The 27261-nt window shown below is 39.1% G+C and overlaps 1 non-coding gene across 1 annotated transcript; it reads left to right on the top strand.

The window, feature by feature from the left end:
* The first annotated feature begins 6429 nt into the window (after positions 1–6429).
* On the top strand, positions 6430–6536 carry LOC131189445 (U6 spliceosomal RNA). Its single transcript, XR_009153050.1, has one exon. It is a non-coding gene; the product is annotated as a U6 spliceosomal RNA (small nuclear RNA).
* The last annotated feature ends 20725 nt before the right edge of the window (positions 6537–27261 follow it).

Below are 27261 nucleotides of genomic sequence, written 5' to 3'. Positions count from 1 at the left end.
TCTCAGTAGTGAAGGCTCCAGCGTTCCCTGGTGGAATGGGTTGGAATATCAACCCCCCCTTTTCCCCCACCACAATATTCTCTGTATAAGACACACAGACATTTCCACCCACTTTTTTGGGGGGTGGGAGTACGTCTTATAGTGCAAAAAATATGGTAAATTAATTTAATACATGTATGGTTTTATATTTTCCTTTTATATTTTGTATAAAACAATTTGGAGATGAGGTTTGATTTTATGCAAAGCTCATTTCACTGTAACTATTTTGGAGTTCTGTTTGGGAGGCAAGATGGCAACAAAGTGAAATAAATAAATAAAAGTTAATAATTGCAATCTAACTCCAAACCTCTTTCAGGTTTCATTTTAACACATATGCCAAATTATATTCATTTTCCATTGCTTCAGATCTGATGACAACTTGTGTATAAACACACACTTCTCAAAATTAACTGGGAAGATATATTTCAATGGTACTGTCTTCCTTATCTGTTTGTATATTTCTTCTCTTTGGAATTGTATGTTAAAAACAATCAATTACATGGTTGCCTCAACAGATACCTCTCTAATTATGCTTCTGTTCTGCAGTTTAGCACATGAATTTAAAGAGGAAAAAGAACAAATAAAGCTTCTTCTGTCTTGCTGACTTGCTATTTAACAGTACCCAGAGCCTTGTGAAAGAGGGAGATAGTTGCTGGGGTACAAATGAGAAGATAAAAGAAGGAAAATTGCTATAAATATAAGTAGCTGCTAATCTGATACAGTCTGGAAGTCATATCTAAGATAGAGACTTAAAACTGTAAGTTGCCCTGTATAATAAGGCTTCCATATATGATCTAAATATATAAATAAATAAATAGGGGACACGGTGGCTCAGGGGCTAGGACGTTGAGCTTGTCGATCAAAAGGTTGACAGCTCAGCGGTTCGAATCCCTAGTGCTGCCGTGTAATGGGATGAGCTCCCATTACTTGTCCCAGCTTCTGCCAACCTAGCAGTTTCAAAAGCACCTAAAAATGCAAGTAGAAAAACTAGGGACCACCTTGGTGGGAAGGTAACAGCGTTCCGTGCACCTTTGGCGTTGAGTCATGCCAGCCACATGACCATGGAGACGTCTTCAGACAGCGCTGGCTCTTCGGCTTTGAAACAGAGATGAGCACCGCCCCCTAGAGTCGGCAAGGACTAGCACGTATGTGCGAGGGGAATCTTTACCTTTACCTATATGATCTAAGGGTTCCTTTTCAACTTTAATATATAAAACAAGACACAGTAGTTGCATTATTGCTTTTTACCTGGTTCCTAATTTTTAAATTGGAGATTTAAAACTTTTAATTCAAATGCACATTTTTAACCTAGAATCAGTGAGGTATAGAAATTAAGGTGCTGGGCAGAAGCTAATTGGTAGCACCTATTCATATTAAAACATTTTATTAAAAGACATTTGTTTTCATGAACTGTAGCACTCTTTATCAGTTTCATGGACTGGTTAAACTGATGTAGGATTTAAATTAGGAGTGGGGTAAAGGAGGGGAAGACAGGATGGCTATTCAGGTTACATGAGACATAAATTCTCAACAATTAGAAATTGTAGTGTGACAAAATTCATCCTATTTAAAACCTCCTGAAATAGCCTAAAATCCACTGATCTAGGGGAGTACCACAATCCTTTACTCAATATTACTGGACCAGTTTCTTTGTTCCAAAACAGCTACCTTGAAATCTGTAATCAAGTACTTGGGGGGGTTAAAACATTCTAATGTTACTTTGGCTTTGAGTCTGATGTCAAACTTCCATTTGTGCAAAACTTGTCCTACAGAAGGGCATAGATGAGGGTATCTATCACATTAGAGGAAAAGCTGCAGAAGTTGTCTCTAATGTTCTGTATGACTTTGGTGAAACATGTGATAGTATTGTTGCTGCAAATGTATGGACAAAGTAAGCATTTACATATTATTAGAGACACAGTCCTATATGTAGTTAGGACATTCTTTCATCAGACTGCAGTTTTTTCTGCCAGATTGTTGTAGGATCTGAGGATAAGAATTTGTAGAATGTAGCGTAGGACACTTGCTCTCTGCCTTTTTTTTTTTTAACACAAGTCCCCTTATTCTTTGTCAGCTTCTATGATTATGATTTTGTTGGTCTTGAGATCTTAGATGGTACAAGTGGTTGATTCTGGAACCCCTTCACTTATTTTCAGCGCAAATTATCTCAAATAGATTTGTTTGTAGGACAGAATGGAAGAAGGAAGTGCTATGTATATCAGCTTAAATTCCTGACTTAAAAGCACAATACATATTTAACAAGAAAATAAATGAATAGTAGTAAAAGACAGTAAACTGTTTCTTTTACTTACACTTGTTTACTGACACTTAGAGTAGAAGAGATCTTTAAATATACACCAGATTACAGGAAAAAGCTGTCTTAAATCATTGCTAGTATTTTAAGACCTATAAGGGAGGAAGAAAGTTTTAGATGAACCACACATATTTGTATTGTGGATTGAAGCCTTGGGGCAATCAAAAGGTATAGCTTTATCACATCATGACAACACATTATGAAAAAAAATATTAATTTATGATATCTGTGCTATTTATGACAGTTTGTTAAAAAAAGGCTCTGAGCAACAGTGTAATTACCTCTTAGAAATGGGGTGAGGTCAATAGTAGACAGTTTTTGGTTGAAGCTTTGGGGATTTTGGGAAGAGACCACAGAGTCAGGTAGTTTATTCCAAGCATTAACAACTCGGTTACTGAAGTCATATTTTCTGCAATCAAGATTGGAGCGTTTCTAGTTTCTAGCTAGAAATCTTGTTTTTCCACAATATAAGAGCCGTGTTTGGGAACACCTTATGAAGAATGCAGGTAAAATCAGAATATAGAAATTGAGTGAAAAGCATGAAAATTTTGGAGCTTTCTGTCAAAGCTGGCATTTTTTTTTATTTGCATTTATATCCTGCCCTTCTCCGAAGACTCAGGGCAGCTTACACTATGTTAAGCAATAGTCTTCATCCATTTGTATATTATATACAAAGTCAACTTATTGCCCCCAACAATCTGGGTCCTCATTTTACCTACCTTATAAAGGATGGAAGGCTGAGTCAACCTTGGGCCTGGTGGGACTTGAACTTGCAGTAATTGCAAGCAGCTGTGTTAATAACAGACTGTCTTAGCAATCTGAGCCACCAGAGGCCCCCTTTTTCATTAGTTTGAAAATAATGCTAGTGGAACACTAACTATACTATTTAAAACACAAATTTATATTATGGAAATAGGCAAGAGTAAACATCCAGGTAGTCCTTGACTTAGGACTGCAATGGAGCCCATCACGGTTGCATGTAATGATGGCCATTAAATGAAGCATCTCACTTAATGACCCCTATCCATGATCATCCAAACAAAAACAATTGTTAAATGAATATGTAGGTCATTAAGTGGAGTTTAGGGTGCCTCAGGGATGGGAGAGGCCCTTGAAAGTCTAGCATAGGCCAGGCCTGCTTGCCTGGGCCTTCCAAGGCCTCCCCAACCCATGAGGCACCCGGTGGTCTGCTCCTTGTCTCTTGGTGTTCCCCATGCTTTAGTCAGGGTAGTCAACCTTTTTATACCTACCGTCCACTTTTGTATCTCTGTTAGTAGTAAAATTTTCTAATCGCCCACCGGTTCCACAGTAATGCACCATGTATCGTCGTCTGCGCATGCCTCTCACGCATCGTGGATTGGGTTTGGGGGGGACGGCTACCAGCTCTGCTTGTCTGTTACAGCTGGGTGGTGTCGGGGGAGATGCGCGAGCTATTCTGGGATGAGGCTCTTTTGTTTGTGGTTGCACTATAGCGCCATTTATTTTCACTTACATAATGTGAACTAAACTTATGCGCAGGCGATACAAATTGTATATTTTCAGAAATTTAAATTGTCATGGGGAATTTTATGAAAACCTAATGAAAATGTTTTTAAATAATGCTAGGAAAATTTTTTTAAAAGTCAATTAAATTAAAAAAAAGGAAAGTGCTTCAGTATTGGACAAAACCCCTATCGCCCACCATGAAAGCTGGAACGCCCACTAGTGGGCAGTAGAGACCAGGTTGACTACCACTGCTTTAGTCTGCTCCCAACCCAGCTATTTGGCCAGGCAAGAGAGCCTAAAGCCATGCAGCAAAAGCAAACTGCCTCCAGGCAGGCTGTGGACTATTTCTCATCCCAAGGGACTTGCAGGACTCTGCCTGCTTCTCATCCAGTTCCAAGGTCCAGCAGCACCCAACTTACTTTTTAGTTTTTTACAAAAGAGCCCGGCCAATACAATGCAATGCAAGGCCAGGATTGGTCGTAGAGATAGATGGGAGGAGCACTACAGCATCTCTGTGGTCAGTCAAAAGGGTGAACAATGGTGAGGCTACTGTGGCAGCCGTTACTTTGAAACTGGGTCATGTTAGTAAAATGTGGCTTCTAGGAAAGTATTTTGGTATGCTGGACCCCAATTATGCTACTGAGACAAGGAAGATCATTTAATTTACAATTTATCTGAAATCATTTCAAATAAAAGAAATCTCTTGTACTCTTTTTAATATTACAAGATAGACAAGAGAGAGCAAATGATTAGTTATACATTTGAACAGAACAAATTAAAATATTTGAAAATCCAGTGCAACAGTACTACAAAACACATGTTGCAAGTATTACAAAGTCCATCCTTTGTGGCCCTCAGTCATAAGTACCTTTGGAGGGGGTCTATTGTACCTTCAAATGGTAGCTAAGCAACCGATCGTAAGTCAAGGACTACCTGTATTTGGTTTTAATAAGCCAAGCATTTATTGTTGTTATTGAGAAAACTGGGATAAACTGGCATCTTGGGATAAAAATTGTCACTTGGGTCATTAAACTTTTCAGTACCTGAAAAACCTGTACTCTGGGTTTGTCAACACTGGAGTTGATTGCATTCCTAAACAGAGTTTCATAAAACAGCCATATTAAATGGATTTTTTTTTTAGTCAATTTCTGCCACCTAATTTCAACATATTTTTTTGATGCTTGTAGGATAACTGCACAATTTGCAAACATACATCACTTATGAAATGCTTGCTAAAATCAACATTTTAAGGATACCACAAAATTAACTGCAGTTTAATAATCTTGCCGGACCGAGACAAATGTGGTTAGAGTTGTGTATGGCTTCTGGAAATTGTTGAAACTGTAGCATAGGAAACTGTTCTGTTTCAGAAAAGTGCAGTTAACATTAATTACCATATAAGATTATAGGGCTATTTATTTACTATATTTTTATATTGCGATAATAAAAACTGACTCCAGATGATGCTAAACTGCAGTTAATTGAAAAAAGAAGTAAATGCTTCAAATTTCTGCTTCCTAACAACACTTCAAATAAAGAGTGGAAAATAACAAAATGAACTGAAGATGTATTCCTATTTCTATATCCCAGTTTAATATTTCATTCAAATGAGTTCATAGTTATAGATCTACATCAATAAATATGATCAACAGTGGCTGTGGGTTGACAGATAATACAGCTGTCACTTGTATTCATACATATATAAAAAACCACAAATGAACAATAACTGATACAAATAATAGCATATATCTTGAATGCTGATATAATAGCTTTTGAAAATTTAGAACCAGATTCAGGAAGGTACGGATAAAGTATAACACTAGATATATAATTTTTTCCACCACTTAAGTCATGAAGAAAATTATTTTAATAATATGTCTGGAAATGTGCCAAATCTGTGGAGTCACATTTCCTACTAATTATAATCTGTGAATCTCATTTGCAAAATGTTCATATGACAGAACTTGTTATGTACAGTTTCTAAATGGCTTTGTACACTGATTGTGATAAATTTGTTATTTCAAATTAAGCACAATTCTTCAGTTCACAAAGTGAGCTGTTATGCTGTTTGGATACGATCAAACTACATGGTGTAAGTAACCTGAATTTTGTAAGGTGTGAGGACAGGGATCCAATTCGGCTTAATTAATTAACCTCTCAAAAATTGCAGCACTGATCAGCGGATTGAGAGGGAGAACAACTAATGTCTGCAACAAATTACGTCAACATTCTGGTATGTTTTATTCATACACAACTTCACATAATGTAATTAGAGATTAAAAGCTTCTAATTCTACCATTATTTATACCCTTCATGTTATACTTTTCCCTGATTAATATAACAAAAGAAGCTACTATTCCACTTTCTCATTTAAATTACCTTAAGACCCAATTCTCCAGCCAACAAATACTATGTTTGGAAGAACATTGTTTCATATCAATGGAACACAGGATGGTATGGTGAAAGAAATCCAGGCAAAGCACAAGAAAAGGTTACATTGTCCCCACAAGAATAAAGCAGTCATCTAGAAGCAGTGACTAGTGGAAAGGAAAAATAGAATGAATGCTCATAATTGCTTCCACCTTAGAATTGTGAATCGCTTCGGCAGCACATATACTAAAATTGGAACGATACAGAGAAGATTAGCATGGTCCCTGCGCAAGGATGACACGAAACTCGTGAAGCGTTCCATATATATATATATATATATATATATATATATATATATATATATATATATATATGAATTGTGAATGGAAACTTTATGTAGAAAGTATTCATTCTATATAACCTATAACCACAGTTCTGTCAAAAGCTTTATCATTAACAGAAATAAATGAATAATTTCTAAAGCAATAATAGGCCATTCTCGAAGTAGACATAGGCCAGAAAGTGTGAAGCATGTTATGGCTGAAAACAAAAGGACGAAGGAAAATGGTAGAAGTCTAATGAGTCCATGAATCACAGGAATCAGAGACAGAAGAACTTCTGCTGAAACAATTGTGAGAAGGACTAACCATCCAACATTCCATTGTTGTTCCTACGAAGAAGCAGACTGGTCTTACAAATGATTTTATTCATTCTAGTCAGTTGGGGAAGAAAAACAAAACAATTTAGCTTTGGATCCTCTATTTAGTACAGAATATAAGGGAAAGAAATTCTGTTTGTTATTTATTTTGACATAATTCCAAAGAGACTCTTTTATTCAACCCCTAAATGGTATTTCTTTCATAAATGAAGTACCATTAAATTAAAAAGATAAATGTTTCCCATCCAGTCATTTCTGACCTCTAGGAGGCAGTGCTCATCTTGTTTTCCAGCTGAAGGAGCCAGCATTGGTCGAAGATGCTTCCGTGATGTGGCTGACATGACTATATGCCCTGGTGCACGGAACATTGTACCTATCCACTGAAGTGGTACTTATTTATCTACTTGTATTTTAATAGCAATAGCACTTAGATTTATATACTGTTTCACAGTGCTTTACAGCCCTCTCTAAGAAGTTTTACAGAGTCAACATATTACCCCCAACAATCTGGGTCATCATTTTACTGACCTCAGAAGGATGGGAAGCTTTTGAACTGCTAGGTTGGCAGAAGCTCGGGCTGGAATGGAGCTTAATCCATCATGCCGTGCTTGAGTCTTGAACTGCCTATCTTCCAGTTGACAAGTCCACTGCATCCCCATACAATTAAATTAACACTCCCCAATTCACATTATTATAGCGTTTTCATAATCTCGCGTTTTTGAAAAAAATCTCCATCTGCTTTCCAGAGCTCTCAAACTACTGAAAATAACTATTTTATAACCTTGTTGTGGGCAGACTGTGTGGAATCAACTTGTGGGTGATTCTAATCCTCTCCATGATCTGTAAAGGAGTTCTGGGGAATTGATCTGTTCACAGACTTTTTCTATTGCTGCGGTTGTCAGCTCCATTCTCATGGAACAGTCTTCATTTTGCCATTGCTTTCCTTTTAAATGACAGGAAAGATGATATTCATTTCCCTGAAAGCTGAATTCTGCCAGAGATGTTAATTTTTTGTCTCTCCCATGTTCTTTTGCTGAACGCAAATCTTTCCTTATTTGTATTTTGCCCAGATTGTGACCTTTCACTTTCTGAATTCTCAGCAATGACCATGCTGGCTGAGGAATTAAAGGCCAGCCATCTGGAGAATGCCCTAAAATAGTCCCTCTTTTCTAATCGTACCAAGGCTGTATTCCTATCATCTCTTACATGAGTACAGAGCACTGAATGGATTTTACTGCTACAAAATAGTATGTAGTATTATGCGGAGAGGCAAAAATGGGAACCAAGAGGTCACTAAATACTAAACAAAGAAGACTGCATTGACAGGGGCGATATACAAGTTGTTATAAACTATGCCTGATGACAGTCGTGACAAGAACATTGGAGAGAATACAATAGGCTGGTTGGCAAGCAGCTAGCTTTGTATCAGTAATAAAAATTTTAAATTGAAAAATCAAAGATTTAATAAATCAATGAGATACCGAACTAAAACAACATTCTAGTGTTTTAAAAAGGCATTTCAATAAATCCCAGCTCTCCTGCATCATTGCCCACATGTTCTGTGCCATTATTTTTCTTAAATGACTAGCAATCTGATTTTTCCCCCCTGCCTATTCAAATTAAATCTCCTCCCTGCCTTCTGTTAAGCTGGGCGTTATCTTTTGAGTGACTTTCAAACTTACAGGGTGCTGCTGACATCAGTATGGCTCCAAGTTGTTTTTTTGTTGTTTTTTAAAAAGTCAACATTCAGGATGCATTGACTTTCCACTCCATAAATCCCCTATGCTGCCTCCCAATGGCCTCAGATTTCCTTTCCTTTATTTGTGAAAGCACTCACTGAGCACTATGCAAGATGATGTAGTACAAGACCAACTCTCTGTGATCTTGTTTTTTTTTCCTCTAGAAACTATAAAGAAAGGCTTCAATCTTATGAAATGTCTATGTATGTAAGATTATTCCACGCTCAAATCTTGACATACTGTATGGTTGATCTCAAACAAGGGAACTCAACAAATTCATATAGCTATAATGAAAGGGGGTAATAATTGACTTCTTCACTCTGATTCTCACTCTGTCAATAAAAAAATAATCTATATGTCAGCCCTGAAGCCATTTTGGGGACATCTTCAGGGCTGCCACAGCGAGGCCAGGTAGAGCTGTGGGAATGTAAAGGGGGAGGTAGAGATAGCTGGGGGATGTGTAGCCAAAATAACATTCTTTTTCATGAGAGCCAAGGATGCTCTGCCAGGTATTGGAAGGGTGTGGACCAAAGCCAGAGGGAGTTGAGACTACAAACTGATTGGACCATGTGATGGACAGGAGGGCAGGAACTTTGGATTTTGATTTGGGTGGGGAAAACCCTGGGTCCTTCAGACTTGGGTTTTCACCAGCTGTGCCAATATGACATCCCAAAGGGCCTCTGGTGGCTCAGACTGCTAAAACAGTCTGTTATTAACACAGCTGCTTGCAATTACTGCAGGTTCAAGTCCCACCAGGCCCAAGGTTGACTCAGCCTTCCATCCTTTATAAGGTAGGTAAAATGAGGACCCAGATTGTTGGGGGCAATAAGTTGACTTTGTATATAATATACAAATGGATTAAGACTATTGCTTAACATAGTGTAAGCCGCCCTGAGTCTTCAGAGAAGGGCGGGATATAAATGCAAATTATATATATAATATATATTCTTTGAGCAAATTCCAGGTCTCAGAGTTTTGATTGCTTTGGGGTTATTACTTGAAACCCAGACACTATAACATGTGAGCTTAATCTTGATGCAGAAACATGACCCTAAAGCAGAGTCCATGGTATCATACATAATTAGAGCTGGTATCCAGCCGGTTCAAACCGGTTTTAGGTGAACCAGTACTGGAAATTTTGAGTAGTTCGGAGAACCAGCAAATATCACCTCTGGTTGGCCCGCCCCTGCCCGCCCGGTCTCCGGCTTGCTGCTCACTCCACCCACCCAGTTGCAGCTCATCCCATCCACCCACCCTGCCCTGTCCCATCCCACCCCACCCCATCCTATATATCTTGCCTTCACCACACGGCCCAGCTAATCTCTGCACCTTGCCTCCACACCTTGCCTGCTCTGCTCACCAAAGGTAAACATGCCTCCTGCTTGCCTTTTGCTTCAGGTTGGGGTCCAGGGACATGCCATTCCCTGGCTCTGGCCTTCTCCCAGAGCCACCATCCGCTTGCCATTCACCTCAGCCGGGTAAGGGAACATGCCAGTCCTTTGCTCCGGCCTTGCCCTGGAGCCTCCACCCACTAGTCGTTCACCTCAGCTGGGTCAGGGAATGTGCCATTCCCTGGCTCCGGCCTTGCCCTGGGCCTCCACCCACATGTTGCCACCCACTCTAGCCTGAAACTACGCCTCCCCAGGCCAAAACAATTTCTTCAGCCAAAGGGCCATAGGGGAGGGGCCAGCATGGGCACAGGAGGGCCAAAGCGGTTACCTGTAAGAAGTCCCATCCAGAAAGCATTGCAGCGGAGATCTGGCAGCTGCTGCTTTCATCCCTTGCTGAGGTTTGGTTGCTAGCAGAGATGCTCCATTTGCTCTCCGGGCTGGCAGCTGCTTCTCTCCACTGCTGCTCTTGCTGGGAAATCTTGTGCAATTTAGCAGCTATGAGCTGCCGCTTTCCTCTAAGTCCCATCCAGAAAGTGCGGTGGCTGAGAGAAACTGCAGTGAATGTTGTTTCTCTTAGCCATAGCGCTTTCTGGATGGGACTTAGAAGAAAGCAGCGGCTCACAGCTACTAAATTGCACAAGACGCTCTCCCAGCAGTGCGCTTCAGCCACTGCCCGGAGAGCAGAGATGGAGGGGAGCAGGCCCCAAAAGGCTGCTTGGTCGAGCCTCGCCGCATGGCGGAAGCCATGCATGCACACATGTGCACGCTCACATTCTTGGCAAACCAAGAATTATTTGAATTCCACCACTGTACACAATAGAGTATTAGAAAACACACTATTTTGGTTTCTAGTAATAGCAATATCACTTAGACTTACCACTTCGTAGTGCTTTATAGCCCCCTCTAAGCAGTTTACAGAACTCAGCATATTGCCCCCAGCAATCTGGGTCCTCATTTTACGAACTTTGGAAGGATGGAAGGCTGTGTCAACCTTGAGCCAGTGAGAATGGAATTGCTGGTAGTCATCAGAATTAGCCTGTAGTACTGCATTCTAACCAGTGCGCCACCATGGCTCATCTTTTCTAGTACTCTGCTAAAGAAAAAGAAAGAAAGAAAAGAAATTTCAGCCTACAGATTCAATATCAGCAAATCCTTGACCTTAATTTGTGACATAATGAATATGCCTGACCACAATATCTAAAACAGCCACAGTGGTAAAGAGAAAATGTAAGCAATGTGATTTTGCAGAACAATTAATAAGCAGCCACTAAGAATGGAGGGCTCAGAGAATATGCATCTATTTTCGAGAATGCCAGGAATTCCAGGAATTTTTATCAGGCCCCAATGTTGTAATCTGGAGGAGTAACAGAAACCATTTCTGAAACTTAGAATCTTTTATCTAATTTCACCTTTTCTTAATAGTAAGAAATTAAAGTAGCTAGAAGAGTTATTCCCTCCATTACAAAATTTTATATTGGGCAGTTTTATGTTAATGCTATTTCATTCTGTATGCTCCTTGATCTCACTTTGTGAAAAAATGTTCAAGTACATCCTTAATCATGTTTACTATTTGAAATTCAGTCTGTTTGAAGCAAGGGATAGGAAAGCAAATCTAGGATTTTTATTTATTTATTTTTATTTATTTATTTTGTCACAACAATATACATAAGCATCACACAAAAAGATTATATAGTATATAAACATATATATGAAGAAATATAAGGAGGTATAAGCATATATATATATATATATATATATATATATATGTAGGTCTTTGGTTGTTCGGGTTTTCTCCCGTGAAGATTGAAGATTCCTCAACGAGGAATTGAACATTCCTCAATGAGACAATGAGTAATCAGTCTTCAATCATCTTAAGAGAGGCAACTAATCACTTCAATAATTCCTATATAATGTACTCCCATAATAAAGGACATTTTAGTATTCAGTATCATTTTGCACTGGGTAATTTCATTCCAGTAAACTTTGAGCTCTGTGGTAGTTTCTTTTAAAAAGAGAGAGAGAGAGAGAGAGAGAGAAACAATAGGACAGGAACGGTAGGTATGCCCCTTATGGTCCTCTTAGGAATGGGGTGAGGTCAATAGTAGAAAGTTTTTGGTTAAAGCTTTTGGGATTATGGGAAGAGACCACAGAATCAAGTAAAGTGTTCCAAGCACTGATGATTCTGTTACAGAAGTCATATTTTCTTGGATTCTTGGCTAACCCCAGCTTTCGATATACTAGAATGAATATCTATCATGCAAATTGGAAAATTGCAAAGAGTGAGGTCCAAACTATAGATATAGAAACTGCAGTAATTTTTATTTATTTTGTCACAACAATATACATAAGCATCACACAAGATTATATAGTATATAAACATATATATGAAGAAATATAAGGAGGTATAAGCATATATATGTATATGAGTAAATATTAGGAGGTATAAGCATATATATATAGGTCTTTGGTTGTTCGGGTTTTCTCCCGTGTAAAATTGGAAGTGTCTTGGCGACGTTTCGACGAAGTCTCATTCGTCATCTTCAGGCTTCAACCGTGCTTCTGGGAGCAATGTGTGACTGCAGCTGTTTCTTCCTTTAACTGCTAGTGGGGTTTGAACTGATTGGGTGGGAGCTTGGCTGTGCTCTGATTGGCTGGGGTGTGTCCTGTGTTGGTGGGGGCTTGGTTGTGCTCAGTCTAGTCTGTGCTGCAGGGGATTTGAGCTGGTGAGCTGCATAGCTGTTGTTTGGCTTTGTGGTCGTGCTACACAGACTAGACTGAGCACAACCAAGCCCCCACCAACACAGGACACACCCCAGCCAATCAGAGCACAGAAAACCCCCATCCAATCAGAGCACAGAAAACCCCCATCCAATCAGAGCACAGCCAAGCTCCCACCCAATCAGTTCAAACCCCACTAGCAGTTAAAAGGAAGAAACAGCTGCGATCACACATTGCTCCCAGAAGCTGAAGCCTGAAGATGATGAATGAGACTTCAAACGCCGCCAAGACACTTCCAATCTTACACGGAGAAAACCCAAATAACCAACGACCTACATACAAACACCCGCGAAAACCTCAGAAAATATATATATATATATATATATATATATATATATATATAGGTCTTTGGTTGTTCGGGTTTTCTCCCGTGTAAGATTGGAAGTGTCTTGGCGACGTTTCGACGAAGTCTCATTCGTCATCTTCAGGCTTCAACCGTGCTTCTGGGAGCAATGTGTGACTGCAGCTGTTTCTTCCTTTAACTGCTAGTGGGGTTTGAACTGATTGGGTGGGAGCTTGGCTGTGCTCTGATTGGATGGGGTTTTCTGTGCTCTGATTGGCTGGGGTGTGTCCTGTGTTGGTGGGGGCTTGGTTGTGCTCAAATTAGTCTGAGTTGCAGGGGATCTGAGCTGGTGAGCTGCACTGCTACTGTTTGGCTTCGTGTTCGTGGTGGTGCTACATCTTCGTAGTGGGTGTCAGTCTGCTGCATGTATGGATTGGAGGGGTTTGAAATGGCTAATGTTGCAGCTGCGGTCTGGCTTCTGGTCCTTGGTGGCTTCCTGATCAGTGTGGGTTTGGGTGTGCTTTCTGGGTGGATGTGTGGTGGTGACATCCTGTGTGGTCCACACAGGATGTCACCACCACACATCCACCCAGAAAGCACACCCAAACCCACACTGATCAGGAAGCACGACCAAGGACCAGAAGCCAGACCGCAGCTGCAACATTAGCCATTTCAAACCCTCCAATCCATACATGCAGCAGACTGACACCCACTATGAAGATGTAGCACGACCACAACACGAAGCCAAACAACAGCAGTGCAGCTCACCAGCTCAAATCCCCTGCAAGTCAGACTAATTTGAGCACAACCAAGCCCCCACCAACACAGGACACACCCCAGCCAATCAGAGCACAGAAAACCCCCATCCAATCAGAGCACAGCCAAGCTCCCACCCAATCAGTTCAAACCCCACTAGCAGTTAAAAGGAAGAAACAGCTGCGATCACACATTGCTCCCAGAAGCACGGTTGAAGCCTGAAGATGATGAATGAGACTTCAAACGCCGCCAAGACACTTCCAATCTTACACGGAGAAAACCCGAACAACCAAAGACCTACATACAAATACCCGTGAAAACCTCAGAAAACATATATATATATATATATATATATATATATATATATATAGGTCTTTGGTTGTTCGGGTTTTCTCCCGTGTAAGATTGGAAGTGTCTTGGCGACGTTTCGACGAAGTCTCATTCGTCATCTTCAGGCTACAGCTTCGTGCTTCTGGGAGCAATGTGTGATCGCAGCTGTTTCTTCCTTTTAACTGCTAGTGGGGTTTGAACTGATTGGGTGGGAGCTTGGCTGTGCTCTGATTGGATGGGGTTTTCTGTGCTCTGATTGGCTGGGGTGTGTCCTGTGTTGGTGGGGGCTTGGTTGTGCTCAGTCTAGTCTGTGCTGCAGGGGGATTTGAGCTGGTGAGCTGCATAGCTGTTGTTTGGCTTTGTGGTCGTGCTACACAGACTAGACTGAGCACAACCAAGCCCCCACCAACACAGGAAACACCCCCAGCCAATCAGAGCACAGAAAACCCCCATCCAATCAGAGCACAGCCAAGCTCCCACCCAATCAGTTCAAACCCCACTAGCAGTTAAAAGGAAGAAACAGCTGCGATCACACATTGCTCCCAGAAGCACAGAAGCTGAAGCCTGAAGATGATGAATGAGACTTCAAACGCCGCCAAGACACTTCCAATCTTACACGGAGAAAACCCAACAACCAAAGACCTATATACAAACACCCGTGAAAACCTCAGAAAATATATATATATATATATATATATATATATATATATATATATATATATATATATATATATATGGAGAGAGAGAGAGAGAGAGAGAGAGAGAGAGAGAGAGAGAGAGAGAGAAAGAAAAACAATAGGACAGGAACAGTAGGTACGCCCCTTATGGTCCTCTTAGGAATGGGGTGAGGTCAATAGTAGAAAGTTTTTGGTTAAAGCTTTTGGGATTATGGGAAGAGACCACAGAATCAAGTAAAGTGTTCCAAGCACTGATGATTCTGTTACAGAAGTCATATTTTCTTGGATTCTTGGCTAACCCCAGCTTTCGATATACTAGAATGAATATCTATCATGCAAATTGGAAAATTGCAAAGAGTGAGATCCAAACTATAGATATAGAAACTGCAGTAATTTTTATTTAAAAGTAACAGTTTTCTTCTTTATCTGAAGTTTTATTGGTTCAGATCCAACAGTCTATCTCTACATCACAGTGGCTCTCTCACTTTGTCAAAAAATGTGATAATGTTTAACATGACATTTTCCACACTCAAATATTTTTCTGGAAACCAATGCTGCATTGAAGCAGCATATAAGTGGTTCCCATGGTATTTAAAGGAATTAACTAAAAATATTAAAAGTTCAATCAAACCACAGTGAATCCAACCAAATATTAATCACATGGACATGGATTAGAGAGAAAAAGGCTATAGCCCTATATAATACTTCTCTAGGCAACTCAGTGCAACTTATTTCTAACTATACTTTCTGGAACAGAGCTGTTGTTGGGTGGAACTTGTAGCAAGAGGTGTGTTCCTCTATGTCACTGACATAAACTTACTCTATTTACATTAAATAAATTTGTTTTATCACAACCAGTTTCAATGTGATGATGCTCCAGGAAGTCAAACAGGGTTAAAGCCAATTGAAGATTGAAGATTCCTCAACGAGGAATTGAACATTCCTCAATGAGACAATGAGTAATCAGTCTTCAATCATCTTAAGAGAGGCAACTGATCACTTCAATAATTCCTATATAATGTACTCCCATAATAAAGGACATTTTAGTATTCAGTATCATTTTGCACTGGGTAATTTCATTCCAGTAAACTTTGAGCTCTGTGGTAGTTTCTTTTAAAAAAGAGAGAGAGGAAGAAATCAAGAAAGAAGATAGGAAGCACTCTAAACCCCCCAAACGCACATACACAAATATATAAAATATTTGATTTTAAGTTATTTTATGGGTGTGATATAAGGCCCGCTTTGTTGTTTTATTTTAATGAACTAAAGATTTGTGCTTTGATTTGATTCTGATCATTTCATTTAAATAATGAAATCCTTTTGGGTATATAGAAATTGTGATAGTTTTGCCAATAGTGAAAATATATGCAAATGCCGATTAACAAAGCTCAGCAGATCTTTTCAAATATCAAAGGTTGATTGATCGTAGATGTGAGGGTACATTTCTCAAGGTATTGTCCCTGAATTTTTTCTGGTGATGTCCTGCTAACATTCACATTTCAAATGTATCCCATCTTTCAACATTAATTGACTTTCAAAACTATGGAATATTCTTTCAAAATGAATTCCTTTTCATGCTGAAAGCAATAGGCTAGTTCTGAAACCTAATTTAGGGCATCTATGCCGTTGTCCCCATAAATCTTCACCCTGGCCTTCAGATGAACCATGCATAGCGCTTCCTACAGATTGTAACTACTGTATATAAAATACAAGGCAATATCAAAATCTTTCTGAAATAATCAGATTCAAGACAGCTCTTATTTTTAAAAGATCATAGGGCTGGGGCGGGGGGTGGGGGGAGAGGAATAATAGCACATTATAAAAATCCCAAATACTGTTAGGATGACTTATACCTTGCAGACACTCTTTGGAGGCTGACTTCATCATATGTAGATCTAAATTTTGTGTCAGTCTAAGTTACCTTCTTGACATCCTTCAGGGAGAAAATGTAAGAAGTAGACCTCCAAACATTTCAAGGGCTTTAGCCTATTTCCAATCCCATGATTTCTTTCATTTTATTATGACTGTCCATATATGAACATTACTTCCACATTTGAGCAAGCATTTGGGGGGGGGGGAAACCAGAAAGCTGGATGTCTCGGGCTATGAGCCATATTTCTCCCTCTTTTTGTAATTGCTTTTCATTATACTTCACACCTGAATATAAAAGGATTTCCTTCAGTCCATAAACCAAGCTGGCTTTTTAACCCCATTCATTTCAGCAAAGAAAGCCAGGTTGAAATGGTTTATAACTCCAGGTGCATAAAGCATTTGTGTTATGTATATTTATTAACACCCGATCTAGGCAATAACCTGACACATTTTATTCCTCAAAACTTTATTTCACGCATATTATATTAGCAGACAAAATGGAGGATTGCAGAGAAAGGTGTTGCATGAAGAGTGGGGGGAAAAGAAGCCGGGGTAGAGGTTACTGTGGATCAAGAATTGAAGTAATTATTTCATAACCCTCATTCAAAAGGAGTTTTAGGCTATCAGTCACCAGGTGCTTTATTGTTTCTCAATCCAATAAGCCACTGTTGTGAGATAGGCTACCATTACTTTGATTTTATGGGTTTGCAGATTAATGATTTGCTTGTGACACCCACTCGGCCCCCTCTAAAGATATCTGTCTGCATACTTCCCCCTTCCAAAAGTTCAAGGTAATACTTAGTCCTTTATTTAAAAGAAAAAGAAAAAGAAAAAAAGAGAAATCTCTTTCAGATAAATCAAGGGTCAACTCAGCAATATGCTCTTTTTAAAGAGAAACCCTCACTTGTTATTTTCATTTGCAATGAAAATAAGAATGATCCATTGATGTCCTCTATTATATTCTCCTTGTGGCAGTGAAGCCTCAGATCCTGGTTCATTGAGCAGGAAGGAACATTTCAGCCATGAGGCAACAGGGCTGTCAGTCTGCTTGCAGATGAAGCGGGCAGTGGAGCAGAAGTTCAAGGCCAAGAGCAGAGAGCTACCTTATGTGAAAGCTACCATGTATTCTCGTTTCTATAATTACCATTTGACTCAGCAGGACAGCTTCACATACAATATCTTCCCACAAAACCAACAGGACTACAGCCTTCACCCTAACATACAGTAATCCTTAGACTGGCTTCTACAAAGCGGCAACTCTTTGGTATTACTCACTTTAGGGTCATTCACATCAGGCTTCTCCACAACTAATACTGGGACTGGAAGCCTGATGAGCTGACATTGAAAGACACTGTGGGTGATAAGCTAATTGCTATTGCATGCACTACAAAACCCATGAATGAAGAAATCCAGCAAGTGCTATATGTAAGATGCCAGTGGAGGGTTTCAAATTTTTTTACTACAGGTTCTGTGGCTTGGTGGGCGTGATATGGCTTGGTGGATGAGGCAGGGGAAGGATAGTATAAAATCTCCATTCCCACCCCACTCCAAGGGAAGGTTACTGCAAAATCCCCATTTCCTCCCAATCAGCTGACCCAGAAAGCAGACCCAAACCCACACTGATCAGGAAGCATGACCAAGGACCAGAAGCCAGACTGCATCTGCAACATTAGCCATTTCAAACCCCTCCAATCCATACATACAGCAGACTGACACCCACTATGAAGATGTAGCACCACCACAAAGCCAAACAACAGCTATGCAGCTCACCAGCTCAAATCCCCCTGCAACACAGACTAAATTGAGCACAACCAAGCCCCCACCAAAACAGGACACACCCCAGCCAATCAGAGCACAAAAACCTCATCCAATCAGAGCACAGCCAAGCTCCCACCCAATCAGTTCAAACCCCACTAGCAGTTAAAAAGGAAGAAACAGCTGCAATCACACATTGCTCCCAGAAGCACGAAGCTGAAGCCTGAAGATGATGAATGAGACTTCGTCGAAATGTCGCCAAGACACTTCCAATTTTACACGGGAGAAAACCCGAACAACCAAAGACCTACATACAAACACCCGTGAAAACCTCAGAAAACACACACACACACACACACACACACACACACACACACACACACACACACACACACACATATATATATATATATATATATATATATATATATATATATAGAGAGAGAGAGAGAGAGAGAGAGAGAGAGAGAGCGCATAAACAGAGTTCAGTTCTTGCATTTCTTTCCTCTGACAGTGTGAATTAACAGAGTGAAAATTTCTTACTCTAGGGTAAAAGGAATCATTTACACCTGTGCATTACTATTGCAATGGAACAGTTTCTTTGATGTTGTTTGCTTTTGATCTCATGAATCTAGCCTTTATACTAGCTTTGAATGCAACCATCTCCAAGTAGCAGCCAATGGAAAGTTGCTAAGTAGCAACCAATGGAAAGTTGCTAAATACCTCTAAATAAAATCTTCCAACTGGTTCTGAGTAATGGCGTTTCAAATTCAGAGAAAAAGAAGACAATTTAATAAGGGGCAGAGAAAGACACAAAGCCCCAAAACATGTATAAGGTTTTAATTGGGATATGAAAGAAAAGACTGAGCAGACAACTGATAACTTTGTGGATCAAAGAACTGACAATCATCTCATTAACACTGTTGGCATAGTCGATCTGTGGAGACCAGGAGTATCAAACTTACGGCGTCACATTGACATCATGTGACATATTGCAACTTTCCCCCCCTTTGCTAAACTTGGGATGGGTGTCGCCAGCAGGTGACGCATCCTACCCACAGGCCACGAGTTTGACACCCCTGGTGTAGACAGTTATATTAAGCAGTTTTCTGTACCTTTAAAAAAAGAATCTGCCAAGGGAGAAGAAACAGCATTTTGCTAATACTGTGGGATTTTCATCATGTTGGAAGAATTGGTCTGGAATATAGCAGTTGCCTTATCTGTAATTTTGGGGGTGGGACCTGTTCCTCATTCATGAGATGTTTAGAAGGTGAATCGGAAATATTTTCTACTGTTTCTGCAGTATTGCAGACAATTAACCTTGGAGTGTGGGGATGGGAATGAAGAACAAAAAGAAAATGAAGGTTTCCTATATAGATTGAACAGATTCCCTGACTGCAGGCATCTAGTAAAATCACGTTGTGAAATGTTGTAAACACGGGGATATTGTTAACAGGAACTTAGTCCATGGGTTTCTTTGCTGGCACCTGAAGCTCACATCTTTGGACTCACCAAGCAGCTGTTGACTTGCCAATTTTGTTGTCCTTTTCCCCAAGTGCTGAAGTTAATATCATTGCAAAGCGGAGCAAGAATGCCTGGTGCAACATGATCAAAAACCAGCTTGTATTAAATCATTTCCTAAGGCTATTACTTTTGCTTTTATTTTTGTACTTAATCAATATTGGATTTTTCTGTTCTTTTGCCCTCTATAAAGCGTGTCAATTTTTCATAAATATTGAATGCCAATAGTTTGTGTATCGTTTTAGATGCAGTTTGGCTGTGGTAGTATACAACCACATATCGTGGAATTCAGAGGCATTTTCCATGGAACTTGAACATGTGGAAATTCATTAATATTTGGAAAATTAAACTGGCAATACATTTTCATTTGTTCTTTTACCAGAACATTCATTTGTTTGGTTTGCAGCTTCCTCTTCCATTTGAAATTCCACTGGGTATCAGTGCTAAAATATTCTAGCAACATAATAACATCCTGCCAGAAAGCAGAGACCTTGACAAAGGCAAGGGCTGTATTTATAATGAGGGTAATGTACCAAGCACAGCTTCCCATTCATTCAAATGAAGTCTTCCTAATGCAAATGACATCAATACTAGATTTCCCAGAGAAGAAGAAAAGAAAATCATACCAATCTATTGTTAAGTAATACTTCACTAGGAAATAAGGAGTCTGGGTGCATGTGCTTTCGTCTGTTTTCATTCTTTGCTGTCTGCTATGAAGTATGGAGACCTTTACAGATAAGATCATGTAGGCCTACATGACCCAATCAGCTTCAGTATGTATGTGAACTCAAGAATCTTCCATTTTTGGAGACTGCCAGCAATTCAGTTTTTCATTATTTTGGTTCAGCAACTTCCTCCCACCGCCCATTCCCTTTACTTTCAAAGAACTCCACGGCAGAACAAGTAGCTATTTCCAGATCCATAGACATTCTGAGGCTTAGCACTAGGTATGAAACTTTGCCCTGACCAGGTATGAGCTTTTGGCCAATAAAATAATAGGGCCAAATAATGCTTGCTGTGTTAAATATACTTTAATAAAATAAATAATAACTCCAATTTCCAAATCTAAAAACAAGAAGAGAAAAAAAAAGTGTAGCATGATGGGTGTGTTGTTATAGCAGTGGTAGTCAACCTGGTCCCTACCGCCCACTAGTGGGCGTTCCAGCTTTCATGGTGGGCGGTAGGGGTTTTTTCTGATACTGAAGCACTTTCCTTTTTTTTTATTTAATTGACTTTTTAAAAAAATTTCATAGCATTATTTAAAAACATTTTCATTAGGTTTTCATAAAAATCCCTGTGACAATTTAAATTTCTGAAAATATACTATTTGTATCGCCCGTGCAAAAGTTTAGTTCACATTACGTAAGTGAAACTAAATGGCGCTATAGTGCAACCGCAAACAAAAGAGCCTCGTCCCAGAATAGCTCGCTGATCTCCCCCCACACCACCCAGCTGTAACAGACAAGCAGAGCTGGTAGCTAGTGCCCCCCCCAAACCCAATCCACAATGCACGAGAGACATGCGCAGACGACGATACACAGCGCATTACTGTGGAACCGGTGGACGGTTAGAAAATTTTACTACTAACAGAGATACAAAAGTGGGCGGTAGGTGTAAAAAGGTTGACTACCCCTGTGTTATAGGAACATGCCATCTATTTCTTTCATTGTTTGCCCCAAATGGATGATATGTGTAGCACCAAGACAACAACCAACCCTTAGAATTTGTGACCTTTGATCTGCATTCTTCCTGAAGTTAAATTACACCAATTACACCATTTTGGATATATACTTCATCATTATTTGAGCAAATTACTATTTGAATACTTATTTTAGGGCTTTTTTTTTTTGGCATGGCATTGTTGGATATGATGTTCATACTGATTGCATTACTTTGAGAGCTTCTCAAAAGTAAGCATAAAAAGTCCTAATAGATAGTGTTGTGTGTGTGACAATTTATATACTCCCCCATCCTTTTTACATTCAATTTTTCTAATTTGATACCTTTCAGATTTATAAGGTACCAAACCCATTTACCCCAGCTGGATGACTAAAATCCAACTCTTTGGAGACAGGTTGTTCTACAGTATGGTCCTTACCACACTTTCTATCAAACAGTAACTAAAGTTTTAGTGCAGTGGGCAATTACAGAAAATTGTGTCTCAGCACTCCAACTCTCGGAAATACTCCAGGAGCCACATTAATCTAACACATGTTAAGAAACATAATCAGATCCCTTCCTGGCTGTTATTTTTTATCGCTTTTAAGTCTCTCTTCCTCTCAAAAGGCCTAAAAAGTCTCTAATATTATTCTTGAGCTTGCATGCTATGCAGTGAACAGATTGGTGTTGTCAGGAAATTACATCCAATCTGTGTTGAACTGTGAAGGGGAATTGTTTATGATTAGGTGATTTACACATGAAGTAGGCAGAAGATGGCAAGGCCTGTAATTAAGAGGAGGGAAATTTATTTCTCAACAGCATGTTCCCCCTTTTGAGCAGAACCCTAGAGTCAGTCAAGGGCAGATTCAGGCACATTTCTCCTCAAGCTCACTGAATCTGCACATGGACCCAACTGAGTACACTGAACAGTTGCCAGCAGCAACATTTGGCCCTTGTCCTGCTTCCAAAAGCAAAACTTAGATGGTTCTTACATCTTCTGTGAGCTCTTCAGTGCTGTATATAAAGGAGCTTTGTACATACCCATCTGTCTCTTTCTCACCTTGTTGGCTTCAAATTTCTGGATTGGTTGCACATGCTTGGATTTTAAATTACAAGTCAGAACATGCTGTCATTTCAGGGCATGAAAAAGTCACCAATAGCAATGGGGTATATATGCATATGTATCCTGGACTTGGAGAATAGAATAGAGTAGAATTTTTTATTGTCCAAGTGTGATTGGACACACAAGGAATTTGTCCTGGTGCATACGCTCTCAGTGTATTATACTAGTTATAACAAACCCAGTTATTCTTCTAAAAAGAGAGTGAGGGGAAAGAAGTGGAAGCAACCTTTGCACATCTGCAATGAGGTGCACATCTGAATCTGATTTCAAAAAACCCTTTGAAAGTGATCGTTTTGGTTCTCTGATAGAATTCATCTTTTGTCTAGAAACATGTTGTATAGGAAACAAAGCATTTCAGAAAAAAAATGGAATAAAAGAAAGAGGGAAGGAAGCAATAAATTATACCAACACACTTTGGGCTTCGGCCCTATCCACATTTGCTGTATTGTCTCCCACAATTCGCGTGCAGCCTCTGGTACATTATTCTTAAAATAATTTCTCTTATAAGAAAATGTTGTCAATCCTTTTCTAGAACAATAGAATCATCTGATGGTTGTATTGTGCATCTTCTTTTTTTCTGATGGAAGCATCAAATCTCTTTTTAGCTTACTCATCCACACAATCATAAAAAGAGAATTAAGTCAAGAGTTTGATTTTAAGTTTTTTTTCTTCCTTGCTGAATTTTGAATTGTGCTGCAAAGTGTGGAGAAGTTTTCAATGAGTAAGATCAAGAATCAGTTTTCCAAAGAAGGGGGAAAAATTCTCTTCCCAAGAGACTTATGATTTATTAGAGAAATCCAGTTAGGGCAGAACATGGACTCTGTAGTTAGGGAAGAGATGCTAGGGTAATAGATAAAGGATTAGTTTCTCCTTATTTGTCAGCAGATGCATCTTCCATTCTACCAATAGTTGCCTTCAGGGGAAGCCAGTGAGGTGACTGCAACGGACTGGTTGTGATGCTATAGCACAAGCCACTTTACTGAAAGAAAAACTCTGGCAAATACCTATGGGAGCATTTGCTCCACTCAGGGGGACCCCAAGTAAGATGATAAGGGGAGACAAGGAACTCAGACAAGGCCTGACACCAAGTTTCTAAATTTTAGCGTAGGGGTGAAATGATCCTGGATCGGACCAGATCACGTGATCTGCTAGCAATCATGGCTGGTAGTTCGGTGATCCGGTAGCAATGCCCAACTGCCCGGGTGTCATTACTTCCTGGTTTTAACCAAGAAGTAATGTGTTTCTTACCTTCTGCACATACACAGAAGGTTTTGCGCATGCGCAGAAGGTCTGGGTGCAAGTGACGTGCCCGCATACTTCCGAACCGGTAAGGAAGGTAAGTAGATTTTATCCCTGGTTTAGAGTATGGGATTAGGATAGGCACTCTGAGTGGACCCAGGAAATATGTAGAGGGGGATTAGCCTCACTATATTTTTCTGGCCTTTTCTTAAATAAATATTTCATCCTGCCCTGTGGTATGGTTGGCCTCAACATTCTCCCAGCATTTCAAAAATATTGCAATGCTGTATTGCAATTTATATTTCCAGAGTCCTTTCTATCCTCTATGTAAGGAAATAGTTCCACTTATCACTTCCATTTAAGATAGTTCAAGCCAGCCAGCACAGCTAACTCTCTTGCACAATGCTACATGTCTAGCACTTGGTGAAAATCAGAGTACAGGGTCTTTGTTGAGAGATGTTTTTTCATGCTGGATTTTTATACTGGATTCGATGATATATTGCCAACTTTGTGCTTTGGGATCAGATTCCAAAATGCATTTGGATACATGTCAGCTTGAACAAACAGCAAAACTTTGACTGGAATTAATTGCTACTGCAGGCTGTAAGACAGGAAGACAAATCTGAGGAAGAAACCCTCCTCAGTATTTATGCATGCATGTGTTGGACAGTATAATCTCACAAGTGAATCTCAACAGTATTATATAAAAGTGTGTCAAAATAAATTAGTGAAATAGCAGTCTTTGTTACATTTGGCCTGATTCATCTGACTATGCCAGCTGGGAAATTATTTGTACAAAGATCTCGTACAACAGAACTCCATCATTTGAGATTTGGATTAAACACCGAAAATAACTTCTACATCAGGATATTTATACCGTGTAAAGCATGGACTTTTCTAAAACCTGAATGAATAAAACTGTTTTCTTTCCTATTTTTTTAAACTTGACTTTTCCTACCGTTCAAAGCAGATAGAATTCCAGAATAAATACTAGATCATCAGCAAAAGCTTGTAGTTTATATTCTTCTTTTTTAATTAAAAATTAATTTTTTAATTTAATGATTCAGCCACATAACATCACTTATGTAATTTAATGGATCAAACAATAGAATATGAATCAATTTCATTAACCGTAAATAAAGCTCTTTTTTTAAAAAAAAAAATTAAACTGGTTTTCAGAGTTTAAGGACTGCAGAAAACCAATTGCAACCAGCCTGCATTCCATTGAGGACCTGTGTACTGCACTAGTCAGAAGGAAGGCAGAGAAAATATCTACAGATCCCTCCCATGCTGGACATAAATTGTTTCCACTCCTCCCTTTGGAATGCCACTACAGGTCAACTAGATATCAACAACTAAACAGAGAGATATCTTACCCCTTCACTCTGCTGAATATCTAATTGCCACAGTATTGTCCTATGTCTAAATATATTTGCCCATGTAGTATCTCTTTATTATTACTATTATCCTTCTCATCTTTTCCACAGCCTTCTCTTATTACAATTATTACTTTGTTGTTTTAAACACTGAGCGCTTATGCACCAGAGACAAATTTCTTGTGTATCCAATCACAACTGGCCAATAAAGCTATTCTGTGCTCTCTTTCTCCCTCCACCCCCACTTCCTTCCTTCCTTCTTACCTTTTTGCTTTGTCTGTCATTGCTTTTCTATTTGCTTACTTTACTTTTCATTTACTTTTTGTTTCTTTACATTTGTAGTGTTTTTACTCTGTAAAAAATATTTAATAAAAATCAATTTAAAGAAAACAGTAAAATAGAAAGGAGGTCCTTCTGCAACTAGAGTGTTTCTGGACCATGCATGCTATTAAGTCCAATTTTAATTGGAACATGCATATTTTCAGTTTTTGCTCCAAAATAATGTACAAAAAAATTCCCCCAAATCCCTTCTCAAAAGCACAAAAACCAGGAAAAAAAAATCCAAATATGGGAATGTGTAGATTCTAAATTAATGTCATGAAATTTCTATTCCAAGTCAGCTTATCAGATTTTGGAGAAGATGTAAGACTGCTTTTGTTTTCTGTCCCTCCTCTGATTAAAAAGAAGAAGAAGATGCACACAATCTGTATAATAGCTTCACATGGTCCAATACTTATAATATTTACAGTAGATTTATGATAATATAAGATCTGATGGTGCCATTGTTCTGTGGTTGCATCTTTCAGCTGTTTGATTATACTAAAGCAGTCTGGAAATTACTTTCTCACAAGAGTGATCAGTCTCCCAAAGACATGAGGCCTATATAATTAAAAGAAATTAGATTCAACACTACCTAACTGAATTAATATTTGTTAGGGGAAAACAGGCTCCATTGTAATGTTCCTGTATTGCATCCAAAGTAAAAAGCACTCTACTTATCTTCAGTGGGAGTTGACATAGAGAATTTTCAGCAGAGTTTATTCAGAACTTTTAAAAAGATTAAGGGGTTGAAGTAATGCAAAACCAAGCTCCAATCAATGACCAAACAGGCATGAATAAGCAATAATGGCCTTCTCCTGCCATACTGGATCAGAACTGAGGTAAATTTAATGCTAACCATATTTCATATTTGAATAAATATGACAAATGTAATTTTAATTCTTCTCTATATATGCCAAATAGTACATTAAAAATTTTTCATTTTTTACTTATCTAGAAAACCATGGCAACCCAAATGCAAGCACTAAGCCATTAAGAGTAAGTTGATTTAATTCAGCAAAATACTACATATATATAGATTAGAGTTGTGGAATGACTGGAGAAGTAGTAAGTAAGTGAGGATGCCATTTATGGTATGTATAAATGAAGAATATCTTTTTTACAGCTATGAAATTCTTCTATATCTCTAAGGCTCTATTCAACCTACCCTTACTTGGCAATGTAAAAAGCTTCAAGAATAGATTTCCAAGGCTATGAAAGCTCCGATAAGGTTTTTGCAGAATTTTTTTTTATTTTATATTTATTTATAATCTTCATTTCAGAAAGCAATACTAAAACCCAGCAATTGCTATGTATCAAATACACACTCTATTTATATTGAAATCAAGGTTCAAAATTCTTTTGCCTGTTTCTCCAGCTCAACCAATGTAATAGACAGACATCCGTCTCTTTGGGGCAGGAGGCCCAATTTCCATATGTCTCTTGTTTTGGTAATTGATCTGATGCCAGGCTGATTATTGCTGGTTGTGTGAAAATTAGCTCATGCCCCCTATCAGTAGCTCTCTGAATTTAAAAAGACTTGCTTTGACATCCAAAAGGAGATTTGAGTGAAAATCG

The sequence above is a fragment of the Ahaetulla prasina genome, chromosome 1 (assembly GCF_028640845.1).
Source record: "Ahaetulla prasina isolate Xishuangbanna chromosome 1, ASM2864084v1, whole genome shotgun sequence".
Classification (NCBI taxonomy): Eukaryota; Metazoa; Chordata; class Lepidosauria; order Squamata; family Colubridae; genus Ahaetulla; species Ahaetulla prasina.
This window is presented reverse-complemented; position numbering and strand designations above follow the sequence as displayed.